The 25,490-nt window shown below is 44.5% G+C and overlaps 1 protein-coding gene across 2 annotated transcripts in view; it reads right to left on the reverse strand.

Moving 5' to 3' along the window:
- LOC126418503 (TBC1 domain family member 4) overlaps positions 1–25,490 on the reverse strand; it is an 885,912-nt gene that overhangs the window by 427,936 nt on the left and 432,486 nt on the right. The window contains exon 1 of one of the 2 annotated variants that reach the window (XM_050085295.1): positions 869–961. The exons of the other annotated variant lie outside the window; for it this stretch is intronic. The gene's annotated coding sequence lies outside the window, so the exon portion shown is untranslated. Of the gene's footprint in view, positions 1–868; positions 962–25,490 lie in introns of those variants that run through there. 2 annotated transcript variants of the gene reach the window in all.

Here is a 25,490-nt window from a genome sequence, read left to right on the forward strand (position 1 = left end):
TTGGCCTGTTTTTTCGTTCTGCTGATTAACAAAAAAATGATTCAAATGGCTCTGAGCACTGTGGGACATCTGAAGTCATCAGTCCCCTAGAACTTAGAACTACTTAAACCTAACTAACCTAAGGACATCACACACATCCATGCCCGAGGCAGGATTCGAACCTGCGACCGTAGCGGTCGGGCGGCTCCAGACTGTAGCGCCTAGAACTGCTCGGCCACCCCGGCCTGCTGCTGATTAACAGAAGTTGCTGATCCAAGACTACTCCAGCATGCTGAAGTTCGTACTTTTTCGATATTTTCATCCGTTTTTGATGTTGAAGGGCGTCATGGGCGCGGGCCATCTTCTACATCTTGTTGGCCATCTTGGAAACGCTTGAACCACTCAATAACTCGAGTATGTGATGAAGTCTTCGCGATTCACTTCGTAAAAGATAGGTTTCAGTAGCAATTTTTTTTTTCAAGTTTCATGTGAAACTTCACGACAATTCATTGCTCTACTATTACACTTATCATTTTTCTCCGAAACATAGCAACAACTGTTACATAAACGAAGGCCACGGCCACAGCGATTTTTCTACGAACGCCGGAGACGCCGCCTTCGAATCAGAAGGCTTCACGCTTCACAGCTACTAGTCGATTCATCTTTGGCGCACGCGAACTCACTCTGTGACAGCATCAATCTCGTTATTTTGTAGCCGCACAACGTATATAGGTGTAGCGACATCTTTTCTTCCCGTGTACTGTGCACACGCGCAGCAGGTAAACAGGAAAAGTGTCCCCCCACCGTACGCCGGCAGTGAGTGACGCGCTTGGCAAGTTGGAGTCCCCAGCAGGGAGAGGGTAACACTGTTACCGGGGCGGGCACTCACCCAGACGAGGTCGGCGCGCGCCGCCAGCTTCCGGTTGCGCCCGGCCACCACGGGCCTGGAGTAAAGCAGGCCACACAGGGGGGTCCCGGAAGACATGGCTGGAAGGCGCGCTCGCTAGCTGGACACCCGCTGCGCCTGTCGCCTGCACGCGCCGCAGTCTCTGACTGCCACTGACCACCGCGTACCCACTGACGTCAATCAGGCGCGCCCTCGCTAAATGGAGCCAAATGGGAGCGCGGGACGCGGACTGGGATCAAGTGCGGCCGGTCAGCTGGAGGCACGGCAGGCGCTCGGCGCGACTCAACTCAGAAGACGTGAGCGCAGCGACCACTGTAGGCGGCGAACTCACTGCAAGGAGCCACGCAGTGCAACAGCACTTTTGTTAACAATTTGAAGCAGCGAAGGCTTCCATCCAGTCACTCACTTAACAGTCTGGCCTGGCAACGAAAGACAGCAAAACGAAAGCTGAAATTTTAAATTTAGTATTTGAGAAATCTTTCACGCAGGAGGATCGTATAAACGTACCGCCGTTTGAGTCTCGTAGAGATTCCCGTATGGAGGACATAGTGATAGACATCCCTCGGGTTGTGAAGCAGCTGAATGGGCTGAAAATAAATAAATCGCCAGGTCCTGATGGGATTCCAATTCGGTTTTACGGAGAGTACTCTACTGCACTGACTCCTTACTTAGCTTGCATTTATCGCGAATCTCTTGCCCAACGTAAAGTCCCGAGCGACTGGAAAAAAGCGCAGGTGACGCCTGTATATATGAAGGGTAGAAGGACGGATCCTCAAAATTACAGACCAATAGCCTTAACATCGGTTTGTTGCAGGATTCTCGAACATTTTCTCAGTTTGAATATAATGAATTTCCTTGAGACAGAGAAGTTGCTGGCCATGCATCAGCACGGCTTTAGAAAGCATCGCTCCTGCGAAACGCAGCCCGCACCTCGTGGTCGTGCGGTAGCGTTCTCGCTTCCCACGCCCGGGTTCCCGGGTTCGATTCCCGGCGGGGTCAGGGATTTTCTCTGCCTCGTGATGGCTGGGTGTTGTGTGATGTCCTTAGGTTAGTTAGGTTTAAGTAGTTCTAAGTTCTAGGGGACTGATGACCATAGATGTTAAGTCCCGTAGTGCTCAGAGCCATTTGCGAAACGCAACTCACCCTTTTTTCACATGATATCTTGCGAACCATGGATGAAGGGTATCACACGGATGCCCTATTCCTTGACTTCCGGAAAGCGTTTGACTCGGTGCCCCACTGCAGACTCCTAACTAAGGTACGAGCATACGGGATTGGTTCCCAAGTATGTGAGTGGCTCGAAGACTTCTTAAGTAATAGAACCCAGTACGTTGTCCTCGATGGTGAGTGTTCATCGGAGGTGAGGGTATCATCTGGAGCGCCCCAGGTAAGTGTGGTAGGTCCGCTGTTGTTTTCTATTTACATAAATGATCTTTTGGATAGGGTGGATAGCAATGTGCAGCTGTTTGCTAATGATGCTGTGGTGTACGGGAAGGTGTCGTCGTTGAGTGACTGTAGGAGGATACAAGATGACTTGGACAGGATTTGTGATTGGTGTAAAGAATGGCAGCTAACTCTAAATATAGATAAATGTAAATTTATGCAGATGAATAGAAAAAAAAGAATGCCGTAATGTTTGAAAACGCCATTAGTAGTGTAGCGCTTGACACAGTCACGTCGATTAAATATTTGGGCGTAACATTTCAGAGTGATATGAAGTGGGACAAGCATGTAATGGCAGTTGCGGAAAAGGTGGATAGTCGTGGTTCATCTGTAAAGAGATCGCTTGTAAAACACTAATACGACCTATTCTTGAGTACTGCTCGAGCGATTGGGATCCCTATCAGGTCGGATTGAGGGAGGAAATAGAAGCAATTCAGAGTCGGGCTGCTAGATTTGTTACTGGTAGGTTTGATCATCACGCGAGTGTTACGGAAGTGCTTCAGGAACTCGGGTGGGAGTCTCTAGAGGAAAGGAGGCGTTCTTTTCGTGAATCGCTGCTGCGGAAATTTAGAGAAGCAGCATTTGAGACTGACTGCAGTACAAGTCTCTGCCGCTAACTTACATTTCGTGGAAAGACCACAAAGATAAGAGAGATTAGGGCTCGTACAGAGGCATAGAGGCAGTCATTTTTCCCTCGTTCTGTTTGGGAGTGGAACAGGGAGAGTAGATGCTAGTTGTGGTACGAGTTACCCTCCGGCACGCACCGTATGGTGGATTGTGGAGAATGTATGTAGATGTAGATGCAGCTAAAATTTTACAGCCGCCCACAAGTCGGATGTAACTTTTTCTTTAATTTACGTGATTCATTCGACCAACGCGAGCGTCTTCAGAACTGTGGAACTACAATGTGTTACACCACCAAACAATAAGATAAATTCACAGATTCTGCTACACAACATGTAACTTTTATTAAGTAGACTGTGGCCACACGTTACAAGTCTCGGGCTGTGTACACCGCCCTCGTCACACATTAACTGGACTAAGTTGTACCATTCAGTCCACTCCGTCGTTATGCTGATTGATACACACAATGGTTTTTGTGTGTTATATTGAAAATAAAAGAGTTACCATTGCAAGGTTATTTTCGTTTACTGCTCATATTGCTGTAACAGTTGTTTTATATATATGTGTGTGGTTGACAGAACTTTAGATGCCGGCGCAATGAACTCCATTTCACAGTTTTACATAATCTGAAGATGTCTAACCACGGCGAAACGCGTTATTTTTCAACAAAACTTCACAACCGCGACTTTTTTTTCAGTATACTCGAGTAAGCTGATAGTGTACAGTTAACCTCCCTTTCTTAAAGAGGCGTTACTTTATACAAGTGGCAACGTGGGGTCCAGCGGGTCCCCATGATATGTTAATGTTGCTACATACAATATTAATAACTGGGTTATTTAGTACAAATTAATGTAGAGGCAACCATATAAACTGTGAAATTGAATCAGTTAATGCTTATTTGAAGAAATAATACATTTTATTACATTAGATAAAAGATAATACCTACAGTTATGTTTTCATAATATAAACTGAATATTCATTGATTGAACAGTCTTCTTCTGATGACTCATTGCAATTATCATTTAAACACTGATCACAGGCTGTCAGGAAATGTTTCATGCACATATGTTTTACACACTGACGACCAGTAAATTGAGTTTATACACCCTTACTTACAGGCCAGATGATGCACCTCCTTTTTGTAGCTGGAATTACTTCTTGTGCTGGTTTGGCATTAACAGCATATGTTGATCCACTCACGTTTGCTGCCCTCTGACAAATTTCTCTGCGTAAGCAATTCAGTATTGCCCTCTTCTTTAGCTAGTCTAGCACCAAGCCGATTCCAATTACCCAAACAAAATCCTCCCTTGCCATTTTAAGCATTAGTATGCGACTCTACACCTACTTGTTCGGCGCTATCTTGTAACGAAAGGGTTGATGTGGGGGTCTAGGAACTTCCCAACCACTAAATAACTGTAAAACGCTAACCACAATGAGCAGCACAAGAATGGAAAACTGGTGACCGGTAATAAACAGATGTGAGAGCGGATTGCTAGGCGGCAGGCAGTGTTGCCAACTTTGTCGGTATACTAGCTAAACTAAATGAGATGGGGATGTGTCGGACCTCACGTTAAGAGTTAAAGATTAAGGTAAACTCCCTGGTTAGGTGCGTTCTAAGATTAAACAGCAAGACATACCATTTATAGCTGAGTGAGTCGAAGTCCTTTCGATGTGCGCTTTTGTTGAAGGTACCCCATGAAGCCAAATGTAAAGCAATGTAATACAAAAAGCGCTAGTATCAATAAAGTGTGCTGAAGCGTGCTGCTGGGTCGAGTTGAGCAATTTCTTTGCCGGTTTAAGAGTCTTCTGTTTTCTCTCTTTGGTAGGAAGGCAGGAGTGGAGCGAGTGAGAAGGAGGTGGTCGAAGCTAGCAGAGGTCGGTAGTTGTGTCCGGCGGAGCGTACGGTTTCCTGCGGAGCAGTTGGGAATTATTTAAGGGGCTCCGGAACGCCCTATACTTGCAATGTTAAAATAACGCTTATAAATTACATCTTTCCTCACAAAGTATTTGAGGTAGGAAGTTGAACTTTTTACAGATTATTTATTGGAATATGGGCTACAACTTAACACAGGGATTTTACAAAATTTTAGTTCAGTTATTAAAAATGATTTTTTTTTCAATTGTAATGAAAATTCACAACATTTTTTTGCAATTTTTTTATTTATATATTCAAAAATATATAGTTTTTTGGAAAAAGGCTGTGTTAAACTATGCAGAAGGTACTGTGTAACATTTACTGAAAGTTTGAAACAAATATGTTTGGAAGATCCTTAGAAAACATGTAATTAATATGAGAAAATAAAAGTTTTGGGAATCGAGCGACAAAGATTGGATTAACTTTTTAGTGCATTCCAGGTCCATAGGATGGATTATCTTCATCCTCTGCAAACTCCTCCTCCAGCTTCCTCTTGTTCCTCCTCCTGTTTACTCTTGCTTGTATTTCTAGACTCTTTACAGCCCTGTCTGCAGCCCGAAGGCGTTCCTTGTCTAAAGCAAGCATCGCTCGTTGTTGTGTTCGTAGATTTTGCTACCATTTTCTTCAGTTGCAGTTACTGCAACACTGTTCCAAAAGGTGGTCATGTATGAACACTTATCACATTTCAGTTGTATTTCACTAGCAAGTCCTACGTGCTTTATTATGGAGAGTTCCAGACCAACTTCACTACAATGAATACATCTTACACAGTTTGAAAAAATTCCTTTGAGAAGCGACATATCAAATATTTCATTCACATCCGATTCGCCCATAAAACATTCATAGTTTTCACTCATTGAACCAAGCTTCTTCTGTGAAGTATTTTCTATCCCACTTTGACTGCTATGGGCAGGTGTACTTGAGAGGTTGGGTTCACTCACTTGGTTATCGTCTTTATTGTTTACAGTAATAACACATACCTTTGGCTTTCCAACATTTCTCCTTTTCTTAAAAGCCTTCACAGGATTTCTAATAACTTTACTTTTACTCATTATTATACTTCAACAACACAGAGACTCAAGAAACAGAATTAATTACGAATATTTTCGAGATAACGACAGAGTAAATAAACATGAAACAATCGACAATCACACCAGCGATATATATTGAACCATCACAGGTTAGCCACAACACATACTTTATCTCACATCACTAAAATGTACCTGATGAACACGGACGTTAATAATAACACCATTTGACAGCAGTTTAACAGCGCCACAGTGGGTCACGCCCATGTAGAACACATTTCAAAAAAAATTTAAAAATAGTTGTAGTCTTCGGAATTGAATAAATTATATATCTATTAAAAGGTAATAGTCTGCAGATTCAGAAAACGCAAAAAAGTAAAAATTGAACTTTTCATGATTTTGAGCCTTTCCGGAGCCCCTTAACCGATGCAAGGATTTTCCGCTGCGTGCTTCTTGAGCCGGTGTTTACCGTACGTGGCGGTGAGGTTATTGGCGTGAGGCGCTAGGCGGGGTACTGCTGCGCTGGCTGCGCTACTTCACGCGTTTTTGGAGTTCCTCGTGCAGAAGTCAGCGCGATTCGGCGAGACCTACGAATCATGCCCCGCGCTGCCCTAGTCGCTTGGAAAGCCTTCGTTGTAGGATTTTGCCGGGCAACCGAGTCAAAGCCTTTTTTAGTTTCCGGTCCCGCTTCTTTCTGTTTTGGGTGAACTTCATATGTAATGTTCGCCACAAAGTCGTCTAAATCGTCTGCGGTTCGAAGCAGCTTGGCGCTTGCCTTCCGCTTGGTTTTCAACTTCAGTTGTGCAGTGTTCCCGCATTATACATTTAATTCATGATTATTTGGAGGGACAGCTGGCATGTGCTCAGCTCCCTCCCGTATGGTGTATCTGTTTATAGAGTTTTTTTTTTTAAATTTTGGATTCACAACTTTAAGTAAAAGTTTAAACTGTTGTTTTCTTATGATCTTGATTTTTTTAAGGCCTTGCGTTCTGTTCTCAATTTTAGGTTTAGATCTCATCTTTCCACTGTATTGAACATAAGAAAGGGGATCCAATTTAATCAATAGCAGTGACTTGGTTCTTGACGTTAGTAGAATATTTCCCTCTTTACTCTTTAATGGAATAAAAATATTTTGTATTATAAATATTTTGTATGATACTCAAATACTTACTGTACATTTATAATATAAATAACCTTTTAGTCTTGGTTTCTTCTGTGTGTATACCTATTCCAGGTGATATATTTCAGAGCTGAGCCAAAACTTTTAGTTTTGTTTTACCCTTTTACTGTTTACGAATATATTTGCTGCACATATAGCTGCAGTTAATTTAGCCTCTCTTGCCTTGCTGTCAGCTGGGGCCCGAGGTCTACACCTGGGGCCTACTGTGGCGCCAGCGGCCTTATGTGGTGATCTGAAGTCGAGTTGGTCAATATAATTTAATGTGTTTGATCTTTTGTAATCCCTTTAAAATTGTGAAGCGTATCTGAATTATTTAACGTCCGGTATTTGGAGTTAAACAATTTTTTCTTTAAGCTGATCTTTAGTATTTTTCCGTTCAAACAGAAGAGAATCATGTTTTCTGAAAGTAATCATTTGTCAGTTTTTAAGCACAAGTAGTAATTAACTTCTTGTTGGTTGATAAAATTTTGGAGGAGGTACTTATTTTATAAATGATGTTCAATGGTTTTCTGCACCGCTTCCTGTACGACCTGACTGTGCGTTCTCTAATTTGGTACACACCCATGCTGCCTGTTGCATTCTGGTAGCAGAGGGTGCTTTCAATCCATGGACCACTATAATTCCGCGCATTCACATACAAGTCTAAAATTTACACCTGATTATTAAATTAATTTTAAAAACGCATAGTAAAATTAAAAATTAAAATTATAACTGCCACTTTTCCAGGCGTTATTTCACGTCACATACATAACAAGTTATTAATGGCACTAAAGCTTATCTATATTAACGTAGATTAAACACGCTTTTCAGACATGAAAGTGGGAATTACAATTTTAATTTGTAATTTTATTATAAATGATAATTAATTGAAACCCTCAGCTGCCGACAGGTGTTGTTGACATACCTTGATGGTGACAGGTGAAAATGTGTGTCCCGACCGGGACTCGAACCCGGGATCGCCTGCTTACATGGCACACGCTCTATCCATCTTTTTTTTTTTTTTTAAACTCTTTGTTGATCTCATTTTGCTCTACTTTGTTCGTTGTATATGTTCGGCGCGGACGTCTCATGACATCCGTTCAGGTAGTTCGTTGATCCGTTCACTCAGTTTTTTTTTATTACAGAGGGTAGCTAACCCTCTGACCGAACACGCTGAGCTACCGTGCCGGCTATCCATCTGAGCCACCGAAGACACAGATGAATAGCGCGACTGCAGGGACTTATCCCTTGCACCGCTTCCCGTGAGACCCACATTCCCAACTGTCCACAATCTACTGTACATACGTAGTGTCCCTAATAGATACTTTACCCATCCACTCGTTACTCGCGCCCAGTTAAGTTGACGATTCCCGTAAGAGTTCGGGCAACCTGTGCGCACTCGCACAGACAAAGGTCAATGGCCGGGTAGCCATTTAACTGTATATGAAGATAATAACTGTTCTCAAAAGAACAGACACCATTGATGACTGTGCATCTTCTCTAGAATAAATTATTATTAATTGAAACCCTCAGCTCAGCAGGAGATCCCGGGTTCGAGCCCCGGTCGGGGCACACATTTTCAGCTGTCTCCATCAGGGTATGTCAACAACCACAGTCGGCAGCTGAGGGTTTCAATTAATTATCATTTATCCTGGAGAATCTGCACAGTCATCAGTGGTATCTGTTCTTTCGAGAACAGTTACTATCTTCATATGTAATTTTATTGTATCTTTCTAAAATTATTTTAATAGACAGGTATGCTTTTTACACTTCTACTGTGAGCGGCTGAAAAAGCGGTGGATATTTCCCATAGTTTAATGATATTAGTGTTTTTTTTGCATAACATAGCTTTACATTAGGCTTCACGAGATACCTTCAATAAAAGAGCATATAGATAGGAATTTGACTCGCTCAACAACAAGTACTATTTCTTGCTGTTTAATCTTAGAATGCACCTCCGGAGAGTTTACGTTAAATGTGCGCATCCAACTTACTCAACTTTCTGTGGGGTGGCGCCGTTATACACAGCCTGATATTTGTAACGTGTGACCCCTGGCTACGTAATGTAACCATAGGTTAAAAATATCGCTACAGTTGTAAGGTTCTTTTATTTAGAACACGACCGGTTTCGGGCTCTTATACGCCATCTTCAGGTATTATTAGTTCGTGCTGTGACCCGAGCGCCGCGGTGGACTAGTACAGGACGTGGTGTTTTACCGCTCCGTGCTCTGCCAAATAGTGGCAAGTTCAGGGAACGATGATCGACGTGGATATCGATCATGCAGCCTTCTCTCCAGAGTAGACCATGAAGGCTCAGTATTAGCCAGATCTGGTGACTGTTCGCCTGGAGAGACGCGCCAGTTCATCCTCCTGCTCATACAACCAGTTCTGGACGATGCGAGCTGTGCAGAATCACCACTGGGGAACAAACACTGTTTGGTTTCCATTGAGAACCATGCGCGACTTTTTCTACTTCATAACGAGACGACTGGAAGAATTTTTTAATGTCAACGGTTTTCCTATAACGTATCAGGCCTGGTGATGTGTTGTGCTTCCGGTGTTTCGACACTTTTGTTCACTCCTTGTAAAGCTGTGCGGTAAAAATCATGGTTCTCTTATTTCAACCACTAGCGCAACTCACATCTCTAGATACAATTTTCGCCAGCCCCCCCCCCCCCCCCCCCTCTACGACCCCCGCCACTTAACACCGAAGCGCTGCATCGGACTGGATGCAGTTATTGTTTCCCTTGCCCTCTTTATTTTGGTCGGTCAACGTTTTCGGAACCCAGCGTGCAAAAAATTTTGAATAACGACCATTATCCTGCCTACACCGCTGGATACCTGGCGGCAAAATCAATCTGTTGCTACCCGATGGTCGTGACGCTTTGTATGGTCGACACGCTGAATTTTGTGTGACTTCACTGCAATTACTGACCGAGCGACGTGGCGCAGTGGTTAGCACACTGCACTCGCATTCGGGAGGACGACGGTTCGAACCCGCGTCCGGCCTTTCTGATTTACGTTTTCCGTGATTTCCCTAAATCGCTTCAGCCAAATGCAGGCATGGTTCCTGTGAAAGAACACGGCCCATTTCCTTCCCTAATCCGAGCTTGTGCTCCATCTCTAATGACCTCGTTGTCGACGGAACAATTATCTCCTCCTCCTCGCCGGCCGGCTGTGGCCGAGCGGTTCTAGGCACTACAGTCTGGAACCGCGCGAAATAGATGACAGAACAATACGAGACTGTAATAGAAGGGAGAACCGAGAGAGGTACTCAAAGTACCCTTCCTGCGGAGTATGGATGTAGATGTATATGTAGTTCGTTATACGATGTTATTTGCAATTTTGTTCTTCAGCTGTTGTTGTACTTACTGTATGATGCACCGTGTTTGCCCTTTGATGTTTTGTCTTCTACTATAAAAGCATATGGATGTTTGTTATAATGTTGCTGTAAAGTGCTTTTTGTAATTCTGCTCTATTGGCCTTATCAATGCTGCCGTCGGCTGTCTGGTGTTTGTCTAAGAGCGCTTTTATTTCACTTTAAGAGTTTGTTTGTATGCTAACTTCGTAATTTTGTGCTATTCTGCCTTTTTGCGATTATGGTTCTTTGGCACTTTATAACCCTTCTTGGCTGTATGGTCGTTGTAACCTAAAGCCGAAATAAAGAAACAAAAAACAGTCCTGTGCGTTAAACGACTCCCTCACCTCGCTTGGTTGTCGCGCCGTGCGCGCGCCTGCCGAGGCTCCTATCAGACGAGCGACTTCCCCGCTGTAACACCACTTCTCGTGGTAGGCGCGCGCGACACGCTATCGTCTAAATCAGCCGCCGAACGCGGCGCGAATGACGTCAGTGATCAATTTATCGTGGCATCCGTGCAGCCCTGAATCCCCAGCACGCGGAAGCAGGCTCACGCGCTGCAGAGGAAGCACAGTGTTTGCCGCAGGTTCAATTACGGAATTCTCCTACTGAGTTTCCAACGCCATTTGTCGGTACAATTCCTCCAGTTACCACTGAGTCAAATGAAAACCGAACACCCGCCGCAACGAGACCATGGAATGATCCTTAATGTAGTGACCTTTCGGTGGTCTCGCGGTTCTAGGCGCTCAGTCCGGAGCCGCGCAACTGCTACGGTCGCAGGTTCGAATCCTGCCTCGGGCATGGATGTGTGTGATGTCCTTAGGTTAGTTAGGTTTAAGTAGTTCTAAGTTCTAGGGGACTGATGACCACAGATGTTAAGTCCCATAGTGCTCAGAGCCATTTGAACCATTTTTTTGTAGTGACCTTTCCTCTCTTAGTGTGTATTTTTATTCGAATTTATTTTATGTTTAACGTTTAAGAATAAATGGTTGTACTGATCTTACCTGGTCGGTTGTTATGCAACCGGAATTGCCTGCAGTAATTTACATACACGCGCGCTGCAGCTGCTCGGCGAGTGAAAACAATGAAACGAACAACGACAAAACAGAAAATTACCTTGTCTTTGTCGCTGTTAATGATTTGACATTACGTGTGGTGTCACCGCCAGACACCACACTTGCTAGGTGGTAGTTTAAATCGGCCGCGGTCCATTTAGTACATGTCGGACCCGCGTGTCGCCACTGTGTGATCACAGACCTAGCGCCACCACAAGGCAGGTCTCGTGATACGAACAAGCACTCGCCCCAGTTGTACGGACGACCTAGCTAGCGACTAGATGTACGAAGCCTTTCTCTCTCATTAGCCGAGAGACAGAATAGCCTTCAGCTAAGTTAATGGCTACGAACTAGCAAGGCGCCATTAGCCTTACAGTGATTGTAATTAAAGTCTCCTGTGTATAGTCAAGAGCGATGTACCACAATGATTGATTAAAGATAAGTATTAATCCAGCTACGTACTTTTCTTCATAGCATTAATTACGTAGCCTGTTCCAGCACTTCACGCCCGTCTGCGTTAGTCTAGCGTGCATTTTCAGCCATCTCGAACTACAAGGTGTCGGCCCAGTTGCCGACACATCATTACGTGAGCAAAAGCTTTTGAAATATTGTTAAAATTTATCTTGCGAACCAATATATCTGCTAAAGCTTCGTGTATATGAGGTCAATAGTATAAAATCGTTTAGGTTTGCCCGACATACAACGTACACTATCGGGAGGGATTGCCAATACAAACACTCACGTAACGAAAAATTATTGTAATGAAGTAATTGTTATTATTGGAGCACTCAGAATGAAAAAAAACTCGACTCTGGTTACCAGTTCACCATTTGCCTTCGAGTTAATTCTGCAATAAAACATTCACTGTTATCAGATTTTGCGAAGCGAAATCGATCAACTCAGAATAATTTATTACGATAAAAAAATCTGAGCACTCGTGTTTTGCGGTGCCATTAAAAGACTAAATATTCTACTGATTTTTATTCCTGTACTATTATTCAAGAAGAATGGTGAAGTCCGCAAATTATTACATAAATATAAAGCTGTTAGCGGGTTATGGACGCGATTCAGCTATCATCTCAATGGCTTACGGCCGTTAGAAAACTCTTTACGTATTTACTTAATAATTCAAGGAGAGCAACTTTTCAGAGAGGAACAAAGTAGATTAATATTTTAACTGTTGAATTATATTCTGAAATTAAGCATAAAGTAACACAACACATACATTTTCATTTTACAAGCGATAAGCGTCAGAGGTGCTATTACACAACAACTTCCTTCTTGTACAGCGAGGCAAAAGAAAGATAGTCAATTTTCTCACTGGCGGCGCTTTATGCGTTTATTACGCCACAGAATTTGATATCCAAAGTAAACATTGTCATCTGCTATTCTTTATACAGAGTATACGTTGTGGACGCACTGATTGGCTTTCATTGCACACTTCAACATATTTTCACAACACTGTTTCATATTTTATCGCCGCGGCACATACACACATCGAAAAAGTTTTGCATCACCCCGGTTCCCAGAACTCCTGAAAACAGACATTGACTATGGATATTGTATCACAGACACAGATCTCTTTGACTGTTCACAGATGTCACTAAACCCGCCCAAAGATGTAAACAACCATGCATGAGCAGGGCCTATTAAACGGGGGGGGGGGGGGGGGGGGTCCAACAGTCGATCAGTTCCAGTCATTCCACCAGGAAGGAGGTATACGGCTCGCGTTGTCAGTAGTTCAACTTTGCCTAGCTAGACGGTCAATACCGCGGTTCGATCGCGTCCGCTTTTTTACTTTGTGCCAGGGAGGGCTCTCAACAAGGGAATTAGTGTCCAGGCGTCTCGGAGTGAACCAAAGCGATGTTGTTAGGACATGGAGGAGATACAGAGAGACAGGAACTGTGTATGACATGCCTCGCTCAGGCCGCCCAAGGGCTACTGCTGCAGTGGATGACCGCTACCTACGGATTATGGCTTGGAGGAACCCTGACAGCAACGCCACCACTTTCAATAATGCTGGTGCTACAGAAGAATGTTGAATATCATATGGATAGATCAGGTAACTAATGAGGAGGTACTGAATAGAACTGGGGAGAAGAGGAATTTGTGGCACAACCTGACAAGACGAAGGGATCAGTTGGCAGGACTCATTCTGAGACATCAAGGAATCACCAATTAGCATTGGAGGGCAGCGTGGAGGATAAACATTGTAGAGGTAGACCAAGAGATGAACACAGAAAGCAGATTCAGATGGATGTGGGTTGCAGTAGTTATTCGGAGATGAAGAGGTTTGCACAGGACAGATTAGCGTGGAGAGCTGCATCAGATCAGTCTTTGGACTGAAGCCTACAACAAAACATAGCCAAGAGCAAACAGATGCCGAAAGAAATAGCGGTTATTCAGAACTAAAATACCGGTGTCGGTTTTAACCAGTCGTTTTTTCCCATCCCTAGTAGGCAGGCGCATATAAAGGAAAAACTATGCGATCGAGCGAGATGACCGTGGCTAGCACACTGGACTCACATTCGGGTGGGCGACGGTTCATAGCCGCGTCCGGCCATCCTGATTTAGGTTTCCCGTGATTTCCTAAATGGCTTCACGCAAATGCTGGGATGGTTCCTTTGAAAAGAGCACGGCCGACTTACTTCCCCATCCTTCCATTTTCCGATGGATCCGATGACCCGCTGTTTGGTCCCCTTCACCAAATCTTCCAACCAACCATTCGGCTCGGACAGTGGTGCCTCATTGGGAAGCGTGCTTCACGAAGTCCACGCCACCTCTGCTGCGGGCCTCAGAAGCACGTTTCTACGTCCGCTTCCTCCGCTTGAGACACTACGCTGGCGCATTAACGGAGCGCCGCCGCCAGCGGTGGGTCAAGGTATGCGGCCGTGGTGAGGACGTGTTTACAGCGAGCGGGGCGGTGCAGGGAAGCTAGACAGCCGGCAGCCGGGCGAGGCCAGGGCAGCGTCAGTGGCGAGGACGACCGCACTTGCCGGTCGGCTTTTGTTTTACAATCGTGACAAATGGTCCAGAGGACCTTCGCTCCGCGCGCTGGGAAATACTTCACGCCACTGTCCCGGCGGATTACTGACCCGCTAAAAGCAAACGGAGGACCCTACGTTAAGTAGATCAAGTCTTATTCCTAATCCCCCGAAAGAACTGTTTGTTTCCTCTTAATAATTTATCAAGTGTCCGCCAGATTACAGCCGGCACGGTAGGTCAGCGTGTTTGATCAGAGGGTTAGCTGCACTCTGTAATAAAAAAAAAAAAAAAAAGAGTGAACGGATCAACGATGAACTTTAACAGGTGTCAGGGGACGTCCGCTCCCGACAAATGCTACGAACATTAAGGAACAAAATGAGATCAGAAAGAAAAAACAGATAAATAAATAACAGCGGAGTGGTAACGTGTCTGCCTACTATGCAGCGGGTCCGGCTTCGATTCCCGGCCGGGTTGGAGATTTTCTCTGCTCGTCGACTGGGTGTTGTGTTATCAGCATCACCATCACCACCACCACCACCACCACCACCACCACCACCACCCACGCGCCCAATGTGGCGTCGACTGAATAAGACTTGCAACTCGGCGGCCGAACTTCGCCGAATGGGGCCTGCCTACCATCAATGCCACACGATCATTCATTCAGTCATTAAGTCATATATTCAGCTATGCTTAAATGGCGTACGATAACAACAAACAGGAGGAGCAGTTTATTCTTCTTGCTGTCAGAAAAAAAAGTGAGAGGATCACACTGCGCGTTTCATATGTGCGAGTAATTTTGAACTGTCATGCAAGCGGTCATATTAACAACTGTAAATCTATCTATACCAAGGGTACTTAATCTTTTTTCACTTACCGACCACTTTTGCATCTCTGATGGTAGTGACATTTTTCTACTCGCCCATCGCTTCCGTAGTAATGGTGATGATGATGATGATGATGAGCGTTTGGCGTCATTGGCCGGGAGGCCCCTCGCGGGGCAGGTCCGGCCGCCATATCGCAGGTCTTATTACATTCGGCGCCACATTGGGCGACCTGCACGCCGGATGGGGATGAAATGATGATGAACACAACACAACACCCAGTCCCTGAGCGGAGAAAATCTCCGACCCAGCCGGGAATCGAACCCGGGCCCAGAGGACGGCAATCCGTCACGCTGACCACTCAGCTACTGGGGCGGACCGTAGTAATGGTGACATATGACGAGCGTTGAATAAGTAATACAAGATGTTACGCTGTGGTCCAAGAAGCTCTTCCGTTCCAGACGTTTCGTCCAGGACTGCGCTGGACATCATCAGAGGCGCTCCTCCGCTGAGTCTTGCCGACTGACTGATCGGACATCCGAGAGCGACACATATACTTTTGTTGTGGATGGTGATTGGAGTTTTTATGCAAATATCTGTCGATATATGTTACTTTCCGAAAAACTTTATGTTCCAAGCTTCCATCGGATCGTCTCATAACGAAAACATCCAAGAAAGACAGTGGAGGAGCGGCTCTGTAGATGTCCAGCGCAGTCCTCGACGAAACGCCAGGAACGGAAGAGTTTCTTGGACCACGACCTAACATTCCGAAAGGTTTACCAGTAGCTGTGTCATCCGGTCGTGAAAGCCTTCATTCTATGATCAGTTATACAAGACTTTTTTCCTGAAAGCAGGTTGATTTTACTCAGGATGCCACAATACACCATATTATTCCCCACTCTTTTTGCCTCAAAGACTGTTTTTCAACATAATCTCCATTCAGTGTGACGGCCTTACGGCACCTTACTGGAAGGGCCTGTACAGCCGCATACTACCACCCTACAGGTCGACGTCGCAGTCAACGTTCTGCTGCATCACTAACCTCCCAATCATCCACGTACTGCCGTCTGCTGTGCATCCTTCGTTGGGCCAAACTGATGGAAGTCAGAAGATGCGAGATCCGAGTCGTATAGTGGATGAGAAAGAACAGTTCAGCGAAGTTTTGCGAGATGCTCTGGAGAAATTAGTTTGCATTGTTGTGGCGATGAACACTCTGAAGTCATTTCTTCAGTTTCCTGAGGATAGTACAATACAATTCCGAGTTGATCGTTGCAGCATGGGGGAGGACATCAGACAGAATTACATCTTTAAAGTCTCAGAAGACGGTCGCCATGACTTTGCCACCTAAGGTTGCGGCTTTGAACTTTTTCTTCGGAGGAGAAGTGGTGTGACGCCACTCCATGGATTGGTTCGAAATGATGAACCCATGTTTAATAGCCAGTGGCGATGTGCAACAATATATTGTCACTATCAGCCTCGTAACGCGCAAGCAACTCTGCACAGATGATCCTTCGTTGCTCTTTACGTTCTCCTGTCAGGCAGTGAGGTAACAACTGGGCACACACCTTTCAGTACCTGAACTGGTGGACGATTGTGTCACGACTGCCAACAGAGACATCCAGTTAAGATGCGAGTTGTGTGATTTTCATCGGCTGATCACCTCTAATGAGAGTGTCCGCACGTTCCTACACTGAAGAAATTATAGCTTTGTGCCGCCAGTCGGCACGTGGGAAATTTGACAAGTTTCGCGCCACCTTGTTCCAGTAATGACAGACGCCTCATCCACCGACTCAGCGTGCTTTTGTTGACTGCCAGGTCTCCGTAGACAAGCTGCTAGCGTCTATGAATATCTGCGATGTTCTGGTTTTCCGCCAAAATAAACTCAATGTCAGATCTCTGCCTGGAACGCACTTCCATTACAGGCGCCATTTTGGAGGCTAGGGATAGCGCCGCCACCTATAGGCACTTCATGAAAGCATAGGGGCCGAAGTGGGAACATTCCACATCCCGCATTTTTTCAAACGAAATCGGTCGACAGAAAGCAAGGTGCTGAATTACTTACGGATCAGCTCTCGTATAAAGCAAGTAAGTACCTCCACTTTATAAAATTTATAAAACAGAGTTACAGCAAGCTGAACCACATAATAATAATAATTATTATTATTATTACTTACCAAAGACTTTACTCAAAATTTTATGAAAACCTAACGAAAATGTTTTTAAAATCCCTACCGTCTGTTGCCTACCATGAAAGCTGGAACGCCAACTATTAGACGGTTGGGACCAGTTTAACTACCACTGAAGTATACTGTCTATGATAAATACAGACCTATCTATGCAGATATCATGTACTGAATTCATGGATACATTCTAAAGCTAATTATTTATCGCTAGCGACGTGGATGCCATGAGGAAGGTGGTAAATTTCAGTGAAATAATGGCAAATTGCAAATCCGATTTATAAAGACCGGAAGAATCAATATGGAATGAGCGACTGCTATTTGCGCTGTAGAATGTTGTTGGAGAGGACGGGATTGGAGAAATTATTACCTGAAGTGGTGTGGTACTGTGCACATATCAATTCGCCAGCCTTCCATAATATCCCGTTTCTAATTTTAGGTAAACAATCAATTTTTCGCTGGAGTAAAGAACTTTCGTTGTGGGTTCTTAATTTATTTGCAAGATGTCTTCCGTACAGTAAATTCATCTGTACCACGGACTGCCTCTTTTGAGTCCTTGATGCAGTTTACGGTTTACCTCATGATAAAATCTTCATCTCCTTTTGAGTAGCAGCGGCATTCTGAATTATTCTTTGTTGCCGACTTTCCCTGGGTACTCTGCCTTGTAGTAAAAACTGTAATGAGTGGTAACGAAACCAATTTGAATTCTTTGGAGAAGAACTTATTTTTACTCGCACAGGTTCTTGTGTTCTCTTCTGAACTGTGATTTTAAATTGCGTAATTTTTTGGACATCGTGTGCGACATTTCGTTGGTGAAATGCTGCGCAGCATCCTTCGTTTAGCCTCTTTTTTGTTGTCTGGAAATGTGACATCCCAAAGCCAGGTATAAACTGTCTCGGCAAAACGTACTACAATGAGTCGTGCAACATTGTCGCATGTTCCCCGTTGTGCTAAGGAACACAAGGCTTCGAATTTTGTGTCGCGACTGTCGCGGACACGAGAAAACTGTCGTCTTACAACTCGTTGTCACTACATGTGTGTACGGGGCTTTAGAATACGTTTGGTAAATGAAAATGGGCGTTTGGCGTCATTGACCGGGAGGCCCCTAGCGGAGCAGGTCCGGCCGCCTTGGTGCAGGTCTTATTACATTCATCGCCACATTGGGCGACCTGCGCGCCGGATGGGGATGAAATGATGATGAAGACAGCACAACACCCAGTCCCTGAGCGGAGAAAATCCCCTACCCAGCCGGGAATCGAACCCGGGGCGTAGGACGGCAATCCGTCACGCTGACCGCTCAGCTATCGTGGCGGACAGATTAAGTTTGGTGATGCGCATTGTGTTTGCCTGACCCCTCTTTCAATTCTGAATGTCTAACTGTCTTGACGAAGTCCAACAAAAGCTGTAGCGTTCACACAGATATTGTTAACTAATGGTATACAGACATACGTTGTTTCCTGGGAGAGGTTAATACAGATTTTGTACAGACTAAATCAAAAGATTTCTCTAATGCTATTTCTCGCAGTTAAAGGGCTAACTGATATGCATTACCCCATTCTATCTTACTCTTCACAATTTCAAAAGTGGTTCGTTATGTTATACCGAATTGTTAAGGGAGTTCGTTTCTCGTCTGTTATCAGCAACTCTCAACGTTTTTATTTCTTCTCTTTCGACTTTAAGTCTTTCCCAAAATTTCTCATTCGTTTCCTTTTACGAATTTGTCAGTATACATATTTAACAGTATGAAGGATAGGCCGCAACCCCGTGTTGCTTCGAGATCCTTCGACTCTTACACCAGTCGTCTCGTTTCAATATATATACAACCTGAAGAAAATTTTTCACTAAGCCATGTTTTACTCCGGAAAACTTCATAATTTCAGAGGGTATAATTTCTTTAATATAGACAAAAACGTTTTTTGTACGTTTGTCTTTCTTCTTCCTGTCTTTCTTTTCTGTCTTTCTTCTCTCTCTTATCTGTCTGTACCAATAATAATTTTGTAAAACTGTCGTTTCTCTCTGTTTATTTGAATACGCTTCTCCAAAACTACTGGCCGAATTTTATTCGGGTTTTCTCAGGTAAACTGAGTATAGGTCGAGGCAACGTATAGGCTTTCTTTCATCAAAGTTTGATCGCAGAATAAAAGATACCGTAATTAAAGTTTTATAGACACTAGTATTATAAATGCGGAAGTAACTATGCCTGTTACGTTTTCACGACTAACCTGCTGAACCGACTTCAATTTGGCATGGAGATAGCTTCAACCGTGGGCAAGATCAGAGGCTACTTTACAATGTTTGCAGTACACGAAGCTTTTTGATTTGAAGAATATTAAGGAATTAGAGAAAATATTTACTCTTTGACTTTCGATCTTTATCGTATTTGTGAAAATGCTTTTCTACATGCATAGTATAACGCATTTTTTTACACTGGCTTTTAGGACGTGCCCGTACAGCTGAGTAGTGTAATATCAATTATGACGACACGAACGTAAGGGCTACACGACACCCAGACCCCAAGCGGAATCTCTAGTTTAGCCAGGAATCGAAGCCAGGCCCCTTTGGTTAGCAGCCCGCTGCACTCACTACACAACTACAAAGATGGACTAGATTAACGCACAGCTGCCTCAGTACCGTGACGCATAGATATGCGCTCCCGCCCACGCCCCTCTGTATGCATCGCTGGGCAGCGACGCTACGCATGTTGAAGAGTCGGTGCGTCGGGACAGCTTGAGAGGTGGAAGAGCAGACTGCACGTCTCGAGCGAGGCTTAGCCCGCAGGGCAGGGCAGCAGACTGACGCTACTGCACGTACAGCAGCTTACCTACTCGCCAGTTCTCACCGGAGCGAAACTACTGATAGTTTGTTGATTCATCTTGGACATAGGACATGGCTGGTCAAGTAATTATCAATGAAATTCGCCGACAGCCATGTAATGGAGATGTTATTTTATTTTTACAACTATCCTCGGCATTCCACTACGCCATCTTCAGGCCCCATATGTGTATCTCAAAAATAAAATGGTATTGTCATACGGTGACATACATCTACATGATTACTCTACAATTCACATTTAAGTGCTTGGTAGAGGGTTCATCGAACCACAATCATACTATCTCTCTACCATTCCACTCCCGAACAGTGCGCGGGAAAAACGAACACCTAAACCTTTCTGTTCGAGCTCTGGTTTCTCTTATTTTATTCTGATGATCATTCCTACTTATATAGGTTGGGCTCAACAAAATATTTTCGCATTCGGAAGAGAAAGTTGGTGACTGAAATTTCGTAAATAGATCTCGCCGTGACAAAAAAGTCTTTGCTTTAATGACTTCCATCCCAACTCGCGTATCATATCTGCCATACTCTCTCCCCTATTACGTGATAATACAAAACGAGCTGCCCTTTTTTGCACCCTTTCGATGTCCCCCGTCGATCCCACCTGGTAAGGATCCCACACCGCGCAGCAATATTCTAACAGAGGACGAACGAGTGTAGTGTAAGCTGTCTCTTTAGTGGACTTGTTGCATCTTCTAAGTGTCCTGCCAATGAAACGCAAGCTTTGGCTCGCCTTCCCCACAATATTATCTATGTGGTCTTTCCAACTGAAATTGTTCGTAAATTTAACACCCAGGTACTTAGTTGAATTGACAGCATACATTCAAAACCATCTCGCATGTTCTTCATTCGAGGACTTGACTGTAACTACCAGTTGTAATGAAGTCTTCAAATGAAGCATTATGGATACAGTTTTGAATTCAAGTCGTCCAGGAATACAGGGCACTGTATGAGAATATCGTTTAATTTTTGAGGTATGCATATGGGGCCTGAAATAGCATAATCGAAAGCCGAAACTGGAAGTAAAATCTCAATTAGATAGCTGCTGACGAATTTCATTGATAAGAACTACTGATAAGTGAGCACAACCGTGGCTAGCAGTTAGCTGGTATTAAAACAATTATTCCAATAAACAAGAGGGTCCAACTTAGAGAGAGATTCATATTCATTGCCCACATAACGCGATTTGGCAAGGTGTTCACAGACTAAGGTGTAGCGTAGTGCTCAATAAATCCAAGTTCCTAGGCGGAAACAAACTAAGGACGGCTGGGGTCTGACTGTAGCCCACTGCCGTACTAGAGGTGTACCAGTGTGGCCTGTACCCCGGTACACGTGGATGCTAGGGGCACGGATGGTGCCAGGGGCCAACACCTCTCACGGCGGCTCTCGCGCCCACGTGGCGAGGCGCTGGTTATTACCAGCCAGCCGGCCGTCCGTCCCTCGCCAGTGTCGCAGCGGCTGCCACTGCGCGCCTAATTGACCCTAGCGACCCGCCGCGCCTGGACCAAGGTCAGGGAGGAGGCGGCGGCTGTCTTCTGCTCTGATCTTATCTACTTCTGCTGCTACTGGGAACGCGACGCGGCGACACCCGACAGGTTCACGCTGAGTACACACCCAACTACTTTACCCAGGGGGAAAAAAGATGTTCTCCTACGGAGGCACCATGTAAGAGAACTGTGTCTCCTACACTACTGACCTTTCGTTAGCATGCGCTAGCCAGAGAGTCTGACGTCAGATCCCCTTTATTTAGTGTTCTGACAGGCGGCAGAAAATTTCTGCCAACATTCCTTTTCATATTAGGTATAGATTTTATAATGAGGAAAACTACGGACAAGTCCAATATAAGCATAAGTTGGTATGAGCAGTCTACTCACATGGACATCGTTCTTCTAGCAGGAAGGCCAAAAAGTTTATAACTAAAGACTACGAAATATGCAGGGTGATTCTTATTAACGTTTAAAAACCCGCGAAACGACGTAGACGTCGCTGAAACAAGTGATTTAAGACACATGGGTCGTAAACGTCGGCAAGTACCCAAGAAGGTGGATGACAAATGCTGAACATGTGAGGTCACCAGGTGACCCACCTCGCCACACGGGCAGCGGTGGAGCATTTCAATCTGTCGCAGCTGATGATCCCAATCCAAGTCGGTACTGCTCTGGCTACGTCCGCCACTTCAGCTTGTGGGAGATCAGAGTTCGAGTCTCGCGGCAGACAGTATTTTGTTTTATGTCGTCTCGTTGTCTCTGTAGAGCTGTACCATGGGAAGCAAGGAAAGGATGTTGTTTGGTGGCAGGTATCCTCTTTCTATAACCAAACTGCACGCGTTGATTAACTGGGTTCTTTATTCGTAAGAATGGAAAGTTTACTTAAGTCAAGGTATTCGTTGTTGTACAAGCTCTTCTGTATAGTCCACGTTAGCCTCACTGCTGATGAAGTACAAAGTCCGCTATGTTCACAATTATGGTTGTTATGTGCCGCGTGAGTTGGCGGCAGAGCTAACTGCTACTGCGATTCTCGCTGGGCCACGACTAACGTCACTGTAACTAGCTCGGTTTGACAGACTGCGCCAGACTCGAACAGACTCGCCCTCCGCTCATACTGGCAGCCGAAGGGCGTTGGTGGCACGTTTCCTGTGAGTCTGTTGTTGGCCTCTATCTATCGTCTCACAGCCTCTTTGCTCCATGGTGTGCTGGCGCCAGCTTTCACCAGCACATTTTGTTTTATATTGCGTTAGACAATCATATGTTTACAATGCGGTACGAATGAGTATTTCATTTACCGGTCTCACAGTCTCTGTTGAATAACTGCAGAGTACAGTACAACAAAAACCTACTGTATTGTGTCACAAGTCAATAAGTATAAGCTTTCTAACTGCATCGTTACCAGTAAATGACCTACTTTTTTTTACTAAACAACGCCTATAAAAAAAAAGAAGGGTCATAGGAAAGAAACACAAAATAACAACAGTTTTTGCTTTGTTACAGCGAGGACAATAATTTTGTAACTTCGATGTCTACAACAGGTAACATTAACAAAAGGTGTTGAAAAATAAAGCGTAGCCTGCCAGAGCGCTATGTAGCACTGCCGACTACTGGAGGGGGCAAAATCGGCAAGGCCCAACCGCTGCACATGTGTGGAGACATGTCATCTGGTGACGTCAATTGTTCAACATCTGTCATCCACTTCTACATCTACATCTACATGATTACTCTGCAATTCACATTTAAGTGCTTGGCAGAGGGTTGATCGAACCACAATCATACTATCTCTCTACCATTCCACTCCCGAACAGCACGCGGGAAAAACGAACACCTAAACCTTTCTGTTCGAGCTCTGATTTCTCTTATTGATGATCATTCCTACCTATGTAGGTTGGGCTCAACAAAATATTTTCGCATTCGTGAGAAAGATGGTGACTGAAATTTCGTATAAATAGATCTCGCCGCGACGAAGAACGTCTTTGCTTTAATGACTTCCATCCCAACTCGCGTTTCATATCTGCCACACTCTCTCCCCTATTACGTGATAATACAAAACGAACTGCCCTTTTTTGCACCCTTTCGATATCCTCCGTCAATTCCACCTGATAAGGATCCCACACCGCGCAGCAATATTCTGACAGAGGACGAACGAGTGTAGCGTAAGCTGTCTCTTTAGTGGACTTGTTGCATCTTCTAAGTGTCCTGTCAATGAAACGCAACCTTTGGCTCGCCTTCCCCAAAATATTATCTATGTGGTCTTTCCAACTGAAGTTGTTCGTAATTTTAACACCCAAGTACTTAGTTGAATTGACAGCCTTGAGAATTGTACTATTTATCGAGTAATCGAATTCCAACGGATTTCTTTTGGAACTCATGTGGATCAACTCACACTTTTCGTTATTTAGCGTCAACTGCCACCTGCCACACCGCACAGCAATCTTTTCTAAATCGCTTTGCAACTGATACTGGTCTTCGGATGACCTTACTAGACGGTAAATTACAGCATCATCTGCGAACAACCTAAGAGAACTGCTCAGATTTTCACTCAGGTCATTTATATAGATCAGGAACAGCAGAGGTCCCAGGACGCTTCCCCGCGGAACACCTGATATCACTTCAGTTTTACTCGATGATATGCCGTCTATTACTACGAACTGCGACCTTCCTGACAGGAAATCACGAATTCAGTCGCACAACTGAGACGATACCCCATAGGCCCGCAGCTTGATTAGAAGCCGCTTGTGAGGAACGATGTCAAAAGCTTTCCGGAAATCTAGAAATACGGAATCAACTTGAGATCCCCTGTCGATAGCGGCCATTATTTCGTGCGAATAAAGAGCTAGCTGCGTTGCACAAGAACGATGTTTTCTGAAACCATGCTGATTACGTATCAATAGATCGTTCCCTTCGAGGTGATTCATAATGTTTGAATACACTATATGCTCCAAAACCCTACTGCAAACCGACGTCAATGATATAGGTCTGTAGTTCGATGGATTACTCCTACTACCCTTCTTAAACACTGGTGCGACCTGCGCAATTTTCCAATCTGTAGGTACAGATCGATCGGTGAGCGAGCGGTTGTATAACTTCTTGGTTATTTCTCGGCATTTGCGGCCCCATGCTTCTGGGATTTTTTTTAACATTGATAAGAGTCATGCTGTGTAAAATAGCCACCACTTGTGCAGGGCTCAAAATAAATGGTGATAAGAGGAAAACAATGCGCGTCGAAAGTGGCATGTATCTACTCAAATTTTAATGGAACTGCCGGTACTACAAGCTGGTGACCGATTTCCATATCTCGACGGTGTTATCTGTAATAATGGAGGTGTAGATGCAGACACAAGCAGCAACAGAATTAGGAGTGGTTCTGATGTCTTCCGAAGAATGCGACGCATCTAGCCATTGAACTCTGTGTGTCCACACAGCTTTGGCTGTATTCCTCTGTCATCCTACTGATGTTATATACGCTCGTGAGAGCTGGAAGAAGATAGTAAAACTAGCAAACAGTCTCCATATTTTTCAGGCAACTACGCTTGAGGCGAATTTTGAAGATCATTTTTCACGACAGCGTTTCAAATGATAAATGTAAATGTCGTGTGGCTAGGGCTTCCCGTCAGGTAGAACGTTCGCCGGGTGCAGGACTTTCGATTTGACGCCACTTCGGCGACTTGCGCGTCGATGGGGATGAAATGATGATGATTAGGACAACACAACACG

Source organism: Schistocerca serialis, chromosome 9, assembly GCF_023864345.2.
Source record: "Schistocerca serialis cubense isolate TAMUIC-IGC-003099 chromosome 9, iqSchSeri2.2, whole genome shotgun sequence".
Lineage (NCBI taxonomy): Eukaryota > Metazoa > Arthropoda > Insecta > Orthoptera > Acrididae > Schistocerca > Schistocerca serialis.